The sequence below is a fragment of the Anser brachyrhynchus genome (assembly GCF_964034855.1).
Source record: "Anser brachyrhynchus genome assembly, contig: SCAFFOLD_79, whole genome shotgun sequence".
In the NCBI taxonomy this organism is placed as follows: Eukaryota; Metazoa; Chordata; class Aves; order Anseriformes; family Anatidae; genus Anser; species Anser brachyrhynchus.
This window is the reverse complement of record NW_027663906.1, coordinates 642,665-656,076: the sequence shown is the minus strand read 5'-3', so window position 1 is coordinate 656,076 and position 13,412 is coordinate 642,665. Positions and strand designations below refer to the sequence as shown.

Genomic DNA, 13,412 nt, shown 5'->3' with positions numbered 1-13,412 from the left:
AGTTTACAGCCCCAAATTGGCCTTACTTACCTTCTACCTATACACAATCATAACATCAGCCGTATTCCTAGCCCTTAACAAAATCAAAGCCCTTAACCTATCCATGATCACAACCTCATGAACAAAAACCCCAGTGCTAAACGCCACCCTAATACTAGTACTTTTATCCCTAGCAGGCCTCCCCCCATTAACAGGCTTTATACCAAAGTGACTTATCATCCAAGAACTAACTAAACAGGAAATAACACCAGCAGCCATGGCAATTGCCATGCTATCACTGCTCAGCCTCTTCTTCTACCTACGCCTCGCATACCACTCAACAATTACCCTTCCCCCCAACTCCTCTAACCACATAAAACAATGATACACTAGCAAAGCCCCAAGCACACCTACTGCGGTCCTTGCCTCACTATCAATCCTCTTACTTCCCCTGTCCCCAATAATACATGCCATTGTCTAGAAACTTAGGATAACACCCCAAACCGAAGGCCTTCAAAGCCTTAAATAAGAGTTAAACCCTCTTAGTTTCTGCACATTAAGACTTACAGAATATTAACCTGTATCTTCTGAATGCAAGTCAGACGCTTTAATTAAGCTAAAGCCTCCCTAGACAGATGGGCTTCGATCCCACAAAACTCTAGTTAACAGCTAAATGCCTAAACCAATTGGCTTCTGCCTACAAAGACCCTGACGCACCCTAGTGCGCATCGATGAGCTTGCAACTCAACATGAATTTCACTACAGAGCCGATAAGAAGAGGAATTAAACCTCTGTAAAAAGGACTACAGCCTAACGCTTCAACACTCAGCCATCTTACCCGTCACCTTCATCAACCGATGACTATTTTCCACTAACCATAAGGATATTGGCACCCTGTACCTCATCTTCGGGGCATGAGCAGGAATAGTCGGCACCGCACTCAGCCTATTAATCCGCGCAGAACTAGGACAACCAGGAACTCTCCTAGGCGACGACCAAATTTACAATGTAATCGTTACCGCTCACGCCTTTGTAATAAGCTTCTTTATAGTCATACCCATCATGATCGGAGGATTCGGCAACTGATTAGTCCCCCTCATAATCGGTGCCCCCGACATAGCATTCCCGCGAATAAACAACATAAGCTTTTGACTCCTCCCCCCATCATTCCTCCTACTACTAGCCTCATCCACTGTAGAAGCTGGCGCCGGCACAGGCTGAACTGTCTACCCTCCCCTAGCAGGTGACCTTGCCCACGCCGGAGCTTCAGTAGACCTGGCTATCTTCTCACTCCACTTAGCCGGTATCTCCTCCATCCTTGGGGCCATCAACTTTATCACCACAGCCATCAACATAAAACCCCCCGCACTCTCACAATACCAAACCCCACTATTTGTCTGATCCGTACTAATTACCGCCATCCTACTCCTTCTATCACTCCCCGTACTCGCCGCCGGTATTACAATATTACTAACTGATCGAAACCTAAACACCACATTCTTCGACCCCGCTGGAGGAGGAGACCCAATCCTGTACCAACACCTATTCTGATTCTTCGGACACCCAGAAGTCTATATTCTGATCCTACCAGGGTTCGGAATCATCTCACACGTAGTCACGTACTACTCAGGCAAAAAGGAGCCCTTCGGCTACATGGGAATAGTCTGAGCCATACTATCCATCGGCTTCCTAGGATTCATCGTCTGAGCTCACCACATGTTTACAGTAGGAATAGACGTTGATACCCGAGCCTACTTTACATCAGCCACTATAATCATTGCCATCCCTACCGGAATCAAAGTATTTAGCTGACTAGCCACCCTGCACGGAGGAACAATCAAATGAGACCCCCCCAATACTATGAGCTCTAGGATTTATCTTCCTATTTACCATCGGAGGATTAACAGGAATCGTTCTTGCAAACTCTTCCCTAGACATCGCCCTGCACGACACGTACTACGTAGTTGCCCACTTCCACTACGTCCTATCCATAGGCGCCGTCTTTGCCATTCTAGCAGGATTTACTCACTGATTCCCACTACTCACTGGGTTTACCCTACACCAAACATGAGCAAAAGCCCACTTCGGGGTAATATTTACAGGAGTAAACCTAACGTTCTTCCCCCAGCACTTCCTAGGCCTAGCAGGAATACCCCGACGATACTCGGACTATCCCGACGCCTACACACTATGAAACACCATTTCCTCCTAGTCCTAGGACTTAGAGAAACTCCAGTACTAAAAATAGTAAACACAAGCAATAATTTCATATACTTCACTCTCACTCACCACTCAACTATCAGCTAACCACACCCCCGTCCACATAGCTTAACACAAAGCATGGCACTGAAGTTGCCAAGATGGCATAAAACATGCCTGCGGACAAAAGACTTAGTCCTAACCTTACGGTTGGTTTTTGCTAAATATATGCATGCAAGTATCCGCGCCCCAGTGTAAACGCCCTCGACCACCTACCCCCATACAGGCCTTGAGGAGCGGGTATCAGGCACACCCAAGTAGTAGCCCAAGACGCCTCGCTAAGCCACGCCCCCACGGGTATTCAGCAGTAATTAACATTAAGCAATGAGTGCAAACTTGACTTAGTTATAGCAACAGCCTAACTTCAAGGGTTGGTAAATCTTGTGCCAGCCACCGCGGTCATACAAGAAACCCAAATCAACCGTCCTATTGACACGGCGTAAAGAGTGGTAAAATGCCTATCCTAGCTAACTAAGATCAAAATGCAACTAAGCTGTCATAAGCCCAAGATGCACCTAAACACACCATTAAGATGATCTTAGGAACTAACGACTGATTTAAACCCACGAAAGCCAGGGCCCAAACTGGGATTAGATACCCCACTATGCCTGGCCCTAAATCTTGATACTTACTTTACCGAAGTATCCGCCAGAGAACTACGAGCACAAACGCTTAAAACTCTAAGGACTTGGCGGTGCCCCAAACCCACCTAGAGGAGCCTGTTCTACAATCGATAATCCCCGATTAACCCAACCACCCCTTGCCAACACAGCCTACATACCGCCGTCGCCAGCACACCTCGAATGAGAGCACAACAGTGGACACAATAGCACCCCGCTAATAAGACAGGTCAAGGTATAGCCTATGGAGTGGAAGAAATGGGCTACATTCCCTATTCATAGGGCACACGGAAAGAAGCGTGAAACCACTTCTGGAAGGCGGATTTAGCAGTAAAGTGGGACAATAGAGCCTACTTTAAGCCGGCCCTGGGGCACGTACATGGTTAAACATGACTGTTAGTAGTGTGGCGAGCCATAGTGGGAAGGCTAGGGCTATGTTCATAGATAGTTGGGTGGTTGGGGTGAATGTATATGGAAGGAGGCCTAGAAGGTTGATTGTAAGAAGTATGATTATTAGGGATGTAAATATTATGGCTCATTTGTGGCCATTTTTGTTGAGTGGGACTATTAGTTGTTTTGTGATTAGGTGAAGGAGTCATGTTTGGATAGTAGAAAGGCGGTTGTTGATTCATCGGTTGTTTGGGGACGGGAATAGTAGGGCTGGGAAGAGTAGGGATAGTAGGATTAAGGGGATGCCAAATAGATTGGGGCTGGAAAATTGGTCAAAGAAGCTTAGGTTCATGGTCAGGATCATGGTGTGGGTTTGGTAGTGAGGGAGGTCTTATTTGATGGGGGGTTGGTTGTGGTGAAGGCTAGTAGTTTTGGTTGGATGAGGAGTGCTAGGGTTAATCAGGTTATAATTATGATTGAAAATCATGGTGCGGGGTTAAGCTGTGGCATATCATTAAGGAGGGGGAAGTCCCTCTTTGGCTAGCTTAAAAGGCTAGTGCTGTTGCATAGCTTCTTAATGATTAGGATGATGATAGAAGGGACGATCAGGCCTCGAAATGTGGGAGTGGGGTTGATTCTACTACAATGGGTATGTAGCTGTGATTAGCCCCGCAAATTTCTGAGCATTGTCCGTAAAAAATCCCAGGCCGGGTGGTAATGAATGAAGTTTGGTTTAGTCAGCCTGGGATTGCGTCTGTTTTAACTCCGAGCGTTGGGACTGCTCAGGAGTGGAGTACGTCTCCTGCAGTAATGATCACGCGGATGGGGGATTCTATTGGGATAACTACGCGGTGGTCAACTTCTAGCAGTCGGAAGTGGCCGTTGGGTAAGTCTGGGGTGGGCACTATGTAGGAGTCGAATGATAGGTCTTTGAAGTCTGTGTATTCGTAGCTTCAGTATCATTGGTGGCCGATGGCTTTTAGGGTGAGGTCTGGTTCATCGATTTTGTCCATTATGTAGAGGATTTGTAGGGATGGGAGGGCGAGGAGTACCAGGACGATAGCAGGTAGGATTGTCCAGATCAGCTCTACTTCTTGGGCGTCTACAGCATTGGACGAGAGTTTTTCTGTTAGTATGTGGGCTAAAAGGTAGAGAACTAGGCTGCAGATAGCTAGGGCAACGATTAGGGCGTGGTCGTGGAATTCAACGAGTTCTTCTATGATGGGTGATGAGGCGTCTTGGAATCCTAGTTGGGAGTGGTTGGCCACATGAGATGTACAGGATTTTTACCTGTGATTTAGTCTTGACAAGGCTATGTAATTGGTTTACTAACGTCTCATAAGAAAGAAGCATGAGCGGTTAACCTCCTGGGAGACCCAGAAAACTTCACCCCAGCAAACCCGCTAGTAACCCCACCACACATCAAGCCAGAATGATACTTCCTATTCGCCTACGCCATCCTACGTTCAATCCCAAATAAACTAGGAGGCATATTAGCACTGGCCGCCTCCGTACTGATCCTATTCCTAATCCCATTCCTGCACAAATCAAAACAACGAGCAATAACATTCCGACCACTCTCCCAGCTCCTATTCTGAGTACTAGTCGCCGACCTCCTCGTCCTAACATGAGTAGGAAGCCAACCCGTCGAACACCCATTCATCATCATCGGCCAACTCGCTTCAATCGCCTACTTCACTATCCTCCTATTTCTCCTCCCCGCCGCAAGCGCCCTAGAAAACAAAATACTCAACTGCTAAATACTCTAATAGTTTATAAAAACATTGGTCTTGTAAACCAAAGATTGAAGACTTACCACTTCTTAGAGTACCCCAAACTCAGAAAAAAAGGACTCAAACCTTTATCTCCAGCTCCCAAAGCTGGCATTTTCAATAAACTATTCTCTGACCCTAACCCCTAAACCGCCCGAATAGCACCCCGCGACAACCCCCGCACAAGCTCCAATACAACAAACAAAGTCAACAACAGCCCCCAACCCGCCACTAAAAACATCCCTGCCCCATGTGAATAAAACATGGAAACTCCACTAAAATCCGACCGAACAACAAACACCCCAACATTATTCACAGTAGAAACCCCGAACTTCCAAGCCCCCATAAACCCCCCAAACACCAACCCCCCAAAAACAATTGCCACAAACGCTACTGCACATCCAATCACCCGTCAATCCCCCCAAGCCCCAGGGAAAGGCTCCGCTGCTAAAGCTACTGAATAAACAAACACCACCAGCATACCCCCCAAATACACCATAAACAGCACTAAAGCCACGAACGAAACCCCAAGGCCCAGCAACCACCCGCACCCCGCCACAGACGCTAACACCAAACCAACAACCCCATAATACGGCGAAGGATTCGACGCCACACCCAAAACACCCACCGCAAAGCAAATCCCTAAAAAAAACATAAAATAAGTCATTATTCCTGCCCGGACACTACCCGAGGCCTGCGGCTCGAAAAGCCGCCATTGTTCTCAACTACAGGAACTAACCGCAAGCCCCCAATAATTCTACCCCATCTATGCCATTATGCTTAACCCCCCCCCCCTCCCCCCCCGAGGCGGGGGTATTTGGTTATGCATATTCGTGCATAAATTTATATACCCCATATACATACATACTATAGTACCAGTAATATACATTATATACGGACTATCTTATAAGCAGGTGCTAAACCCATACATGTACACGGCCATTAAACCCTTAAACACACTCCTACCAAACCACCCGGCATGAATGTTCTAGGACCATACCCCACAACACCCAATACAACTCCACTCAAGCGCATAACAAGACCCCATTTTAATGAATGCTCACAGGACATGCTCCAACAACAACTCTCCACCACATATCTCATGCAGTTCGTATCAGACGGATTTATTAATCGTACTCCTCACGTGAAATCAGCAACCCGTTGCACATAATGTCCGGTATGACTAGCTTCAGGCCCATACGTTCCCCCTAAACCCCTCGCCCTCCTCACATTTTTGCGCCTCTGGTTCCTCGGTCAGGGCCATCCATTGGGTTCACTCACCCCTCCTTGCCCTTCAAAGTGGCATCTGTGAGTACTTTCACCTTCTCAATGCGTAATCGCGGCATGTTCCAGCTTTTTGGCGCCTCTGGTTCCTCTTATTTTTTCCGGGGTTACCTCACAGGTGGCTATTCCCAGTGATCTCGGGGGTCCCACAATCTAAGCCTGGACACACCTGCCTCACGGCCTATCCTATATTTCAAGGGTCCCTCGATGAGACGGTTGGCGTATATGGGGAATCATCCTGACACTGATGCACTTTGACCACATTCAGTTAATGTTACCTCCACCCTCCGGGTTAAATGGGGCTATTGGATGAATGCTCGTTGGACATAGCACAAAACAACAAATCATTAAGCGCAACCCCTGCGCTTCACAAACTAAACCAGTAAACTTTCGCTAACCACCATGTAGCATAAACCTTCATCGCCCAATCCCAGCAAACTACCTCTAAAACTCCATTAATCATCCCTTCCATGACATCATCGGAACGATGTACATATACACACAAACACATACAAAATAACTTAAACTTATTAGAGAAACTCCAGTACTAAAAATAGTAAACACAAGCAATAATTTCATATACTTCACTCTCACTCACCACTCAACTATCAGCTAACCACACCCCCGTCCACATAGCTTAACACAAAGCATGGCACTGAAGTTGCCAAGATGGCATAAAACATGCCTGCGGACAAAAGACTTAGTCCTAACCTTACGGTTGGTTTTTGCTAAATATATACATGCAAGTATCCGCGCCCCAGTGTAAACGCCCTCGACCACCTACCCCCATACAGGCCTTGAGGAGCGGGTATCAGGCACACCCAAGTAGTAGCCCAAGACGCCTCGCTAAGCCACGCCCCCACGGGTATTCAGCAGTAATTAACATTAAGCAATGAGTGCAAACTTGACTTAGTTATAGCAACAGCCTAACTTCAAGGGTTGGTAAATCTTGTGCCAGCCACCGCGGTCATACAAGAAACCCAAATCAACCGTCCTATTGACACGGCGTAAAGAGTGGTAAAATGCCTATCCTAGCTAATTAAGATCAAAATGCAACTGAGCTGTCATAAGCCCAAGATGCACCTAAACACACCATTAAGATGATCTTAGGAACTAACGACTGATTTAAACCCACGAAAGCCAGGGCCCAAACTGGGATTAGATACCCCACTATGCCTGGCCCTAAATCTTGATACTTACTTTACCGAAGTATCCGCCAGAGAACTACGAGCACAAACGCTTAAAACTCTAAGGACTTGGCGGTGCCCCAAACCCACCTAGAGGAGCCTGTTCTACAATCGATAATCCCCGATTAACCCAACCACCCCTTGCCAACACAGCCTACATACCGCCGTCGCCAGCACACCTCGAATGAGAGCACAACAGTGGACACAATAGCACCCCGCTAATAAGACAGGTCAAGGTATAGCCTATGGAGTGGAAGAAATGGGCTACATTCCCTATTCATAGGGCACACGGAAAGAAGCGTGAAACCACTTCTGGAAGGCGGATTTAGCAGTAAAGTGGGACAATAGAGCCTACTTTAAGCCGGCCCTGGGGCACGTACATACCGCCCGTCACCCTCCTCAAAAGCCACATCCCACATAACTAATACCATAAATACGCTGAGGATGAGGTAAGTCGTAACAAGGTAAGTGTACCGGAAGGTGTACTTAGAATATCAAGACGTAGCTATAACACCAAAGCACTCAGCTTACACCTGAAAGATATCTACTAGACCGGATCGTCTTGAAGCCCCCCCTCTAGCTCAACCACACAAATAGTACACCAAAACTAAAGAATTTACTAAACTAATTAAACTAAAGCATTTTACAGTCTTAGTATAGGCGATAGAAAAGACACTTAGACGCGATAGAGACCCCAGTACCGTAAGGGAAAGATGAAATAGCAGTGAAACAATCAAAGCGACAGACAGCAAAGATCAACCCTTGTACCTTTTGCATCATGGTTTAGCGAGAACAACCAAGCAAAGTGAACTAAAGTTTGCCCCCCCGAAACCCAAGCGAGCTACTTTCAAGCAGTTAAAGAGAGCGAACCCGTCTCTGTTGCAAAAGAGTGGGATGACTTGTCAGTAGAGGTGAAAAGCCAACCGAGCTGGGTGATAGCTGGTTACCTGTGAAACGAATCTAAGTTCCCCCTTAATCCTCCCTACCGGACATCCTGAACCCTAATGAGATGATTAAGAGCTATTTAATGGAGGGACAGCTCCATTAAAAAAGGACACAACCTCGACTAGCGGATAATTCTTACTACTGATCCTACCGTGGGCCCTAAAGCAGCCATCAAAAAAGAGTGCGTCAAAGCTCCACCACCTAAAAATACCAAAATAAGATGATTCCCTTATCACAAACAGGTCAACCTATGAATATAGGAGAATTAATGCTAAAATAAGTAACTCAGGGCCACACCCCTCTAACGGCGCAAGCTTACATAGAAACATTATTAACAGACCTAGACAGATACAAAAACCCCTACAAGACCACGTATTAACTAACCCTGTTAACCCGACTCAGGAGCGCCTATAAGAGCGATTAAAATCTGTGAAAGGAACTCGGCAAATTAATAAGGCCCGACTGTTTACCAAAAACATAGCCTTCAGCAAATTAAACAAGTATTGAAGGTGATGCCTGCCCGGTGACTTAGGTTTAACGGCCGCGGTATCCTAACCGTGCAAAGATAGCGCAATCAATTGTCCCATAAATCGAGACTTGTATGAATGGCTAAACGAGGTCTTAACTGTCTCTCACAGATAATCAGTGAAATTGATCTCCCCGTGCAAAAGCGGGGATGTGAACATAAGACGAGAAGACCCTGTGGAACTTAAAAATCAACGACCACCGCGAATCCTCAATCAACCCCACTGGGGCCACTACCATCGCAGAGCCTGGTCGATATTTTTCGGTTGGGGCGACCTTGGAGGAGAACAAATCCTCCAAAAACAAGACCATACCTCTTTACCTAGAGCTACCCCTCAAAGTGCTAACAGTGACCAGACCCAATATAATTGATTAATGGACCAAGCTACCCCAGGGATAACAGCGCAATCCCCCTCAAGAGCCCATATCGACAGGGGGGTTTACGACCTCGATGTTGGATCAGGACATCCTAATGGTGCAGCCGCTATTAAGGGTTCGTTTGTTCAACGATTAACAGTCCTACGTGATCTGAGTTCAGACCGGAGCAATCCAGGTCGGTTTCTATCTATGACACACTCTCCCCAGTACGAAAGGACCGGGAAAGTGGGGCCAATACCACAAGCACGCCCCCCCCCTCTAAGCAGTGAAACCAACTAAACCGTGAAGAGGGCCTTCCCCCACCACTTTCAATCCTAGAAAAGGACCAGCTAGAGTGGCAGAGCCCGGCAAGTGCAGAAGGCTTAAGCCCTTTCCCCAGAGGTTCAAATCCTCTCCCTAGCTTCACCCATGATTCAAATAACAACACTAAGCTGCCTCATTATATCCCTCCTATACATCATCCCAATCCTGATTGCCGTAGCCTTCCTAACCCTAGCAGAACGGAAAATCCTAAGCTACATACAATCCCGCAAAGGCCCTAACGTTGTCGGGCCTTTTGGCCTACTTCAACCATTTGCGGACGGACTGAAACTATTTACCAAAGAGCCCATCCGACCCTCTACCTCTTCCCCACTTCTATTCATTCTGATACCAATACTAGCCCTTGTCCTAGCCCTCACCACTTGAGCACCACTACCACTCCCATTTCCCCTAGCAGATCTAAACCTCGGAGTTCTCTTCCTAATAGCCATGTCAAGCCTAGCCGTCTACTCAGTCCTATGATCAGGCTGAGCCTCGAACTCAAAATACGCACTAATCGGAGCCCTACGGGCAGTAGCACAGACCATTTCATACGAAGTGACACTGGCCATAATCCTGCTATCAATAATCATACTAAGCGGAAGCTACACACTCAGCTCCTTTGCCGTCGCACAGGAGCCTCTATACTTCATTTTCTCCTCATGACCCCTAGCAATAATATGATACGTATCCACCCTAGCAGAGACAAACCGAGCTCCTTTTGACCTCACAGAGGGTGAATCTGAGCTAGTCTCAGGGTTTAACGTTGAATACGCCGCAGGACCCTTCGCCTTATTCTTCCTAGCTGAATATGCGAACATTATGCTAATAAATACACTTACAGCCATCATATTCCTAAACCCAAGCGCCCTAGGGCCACCCACAGAACTATTCCCCGTCATCCTAGCCACAAAAGTCCTCCTACTATCTTCTGGTTTCTTATGGGTCCGAGTTTCATACCCACGATTCCGATATGACCAACTAATGCACCTACTATGAAAAAACTTCCTACCCCTCACACTAGCTCTGTGCCTCTGACACATCAGCATACCTATCTGCTATGCAGGCCTACCTCCTTACATAAGGAAATGTGCCTGAACTACAAAGGGTCACTATGATAAAGTGAACATAGAGGTATAACAGCCCTCTCATTTCCTGTTGACCTTAGAAAAGTAGGAATTGAACCCACACAAGAGAAATCAAAATTCTCCATACTTCCCTTATATTATTTTCTAGTAGAGTCAGCTAATCAAGCTATCGGGCCCATACCCCGAAAATGATGGTTTAACCCCCTCCTCTACTAATGAACCCTTACGCGACCCCAATCATAACCTTCAGCCTCATCTTGGGCACCACAATCACAATTTCCAGCAACCACTGAGTTCTGGCCTGGACAGGACTGGAGATCAACGCACTAGCCATCATTCCCCTAATTGCCAAATCCCACCACCCACGAGCAGTAGAAGCCGCAACGAAATACTTCCTAACCCAAGCAGCTGCTTCCGCCCTGGTCCTATTCTCTAGCATAACCAATGCCTGAGTCACCGGCCAATGAGACATCACACAAATAAACCACCCAACCTCCTGTCTACTACTGACAGCAGCAATCGCTATTAAACTGGGCCTAGTGCCATTTCACTTCTGATTCCCAGAAGTACTACAAGGATCGCCACTAATAACAGCCCTGCTACTCTCGACCCTCATAAAATTCCCCCCACTAACCCTGCTCCTACTAACATCCAAATCCCTCGACCCAGCTCTACTCACCGCCATGGCCCTAGCCTCAACAGCACTAGGAGGCTGAATAGGACTGAACCAAACACAAACACGCAAAATCCTAGCCTTCTCGTCCATCTCCCACTTAGGCTGAATCGCCATCATCCTAGTTTACAGCCCCAAATTGGCCTTACTTACCTTCTACCTATACACAATCATAACATCAGCCGTATTCCTAGCCCTTAACAAAATCAAAGCCCTTAACCTATCCATGATCACAACCTCATGAACAAAAACCCCAGTGCTAAACGCCACCCTAATACTAGTACTTTTATCCCTAGCAGGCCTCCCCCCATTAACAGGCTTTATACCAAAGTGACTTATCATCCAAGAACTAACTAAACAGGAAATAACACCAGCAGCCATGGCAATTGCCATGCTATCACTGCTCAGCCTCTTCTTCTACCTACGCCTCGCATACCACTCAACAATTACCCTTCCCCCCAACTCCTCTAACCACATAAAACAATGATACACTAGCAAAGCCCCAAGCACACCTACTGCGGTCCTTGCCTCACTATCAATCCTCTTACTTCCCCTGTCCCCAATAATACATGCCATTGTCTAGAAACTTAGGATAACACCCCAAACCGAAGGCCTTCAAAGCCTTAAATAAGAGTTAAACCCTCTTAGTTTCTGCACATTAAGACTTACAGAATATTAACCTGTATCTTCTGAATGCAAGTCAGACGCTTTAATTAAGCTAAAGCCTCCCTAGACAGATGGGCTTCGATCCCACAAAACTCTAGTTAACAGCTAAATGCCTAAACCAATTGGCTTCTGCCTACAAAGACCCTGACGCACCCTAGTGCGCATCGATGAGCTTGCAACTCAACATGAATTTCACTACAGAGCCGATAAGAAGAGGAATTAAACCTCTGTAAAAAGGACTACAGCCTAACGCTTCAACACTCAGCCATCTTACCCGTCACCTTCATCAACCGATGACTATTTTCCACTAACCATAAGGATATTGGCACCCTGTACCTCATCTTCGGGGCATGAGCAGGAATAGTCGGCACCGCACTCAGCCTATTAATCCGCGCAGAACTAGGACAACCAGGAACTCTCCTAGGCGACGACCAAATTTACAATGTAATCGTTACCGCTCACGCCTTTGTAATAAGCTTCTTTATAGTCATACCCATCATGATCGGAGGATTCGGCAACTGATTAGTCCCCCTCATAATCGGTGCCCCCGACATAGCATTCCCGCGAATAAACAACATAAGCTTTTGACTCCTCCCCCCATCATTCCTCCTACTACTAGCCTCATCCACTGTAGAAGCTGGCGCCGGCACAGGCTGAACTGTCTACCCTCCCCTAGCAGGTGACCTTGCCCACGCCGGAGCTTCAGTAGACCTGGCTATCTTCTCACTCCACTTAGCCGGTATCTCCTCCATCCTTGGGGCCATCAACTTTATCACCACAGCCATCAACATAAAACCCCCCGCACTCTCACAATACCAAACCCCACTATTTGTCTGATCCGTACTAATTACCGCCATCCTACTCCTTCTATCACTCCCCGTACTCGCCGCCGGTATTACAATATTACTAACTGATCGAAACCTAAACACCACATTCTTCGACCCCGCTGGAGGAGGAGACCCAATCCTGTACCAACACCTATTCTGATTCTTCGGACACCCAGAAGTCTATATTCTGATCCTACCAGGGTTCGGAATCATCTCACACGTAGTCACGTACTACTCAGGCAAAAAGGAGCCCTTCGGCTACATGGGAATAGTCTGAGCCATACTATCCATCGGCTTCCTAGGATTCATCGTCTGAGCTCACCACATGTTTACAGTAGGAATAGACGTTGATACCCGAGCCTACTTTACATCAGCCACTATAATCATTGCCATCCCTACCGGAATCAAAGTATTTAGCTGACTAGCCACCCTGCACGGAGGAACAATCAAATGAGACCCCCCCAATACTATGAGCTCTAGGATTTATCTTCCTATTTACCATCGGAGGATTAACAGGAA

At 46.9% G+C, this 13,412-nt stretch overlaps 1 long non-coding RNA gene across 4 annotated transcripts in view; it reads right to left on the bottom strand.

Moving 5' to 3' along the window:
* Positions 1 to 13,412, bottom strand: part of LOC308186674 — a 413,864-nt gene that overhangs the window by 18,439 nt on the left and 382,013 nt on the right. For 3 of the 4 annotated variants that reach the window (XR_013944180.1, XR_013944181.1, XR_013944182.1), the window contains one exon: positions 4,625 to 4,981. This is a non-coding gene — a long non-coding RNA (uncharacterized lncRNA). The remainder of the gene's footprint in view (positions 1 to 4,624; positions 4,982 to 13,412) is intronic. The other variant, XR_013944183.1, reaches the window with a different exon arrangement.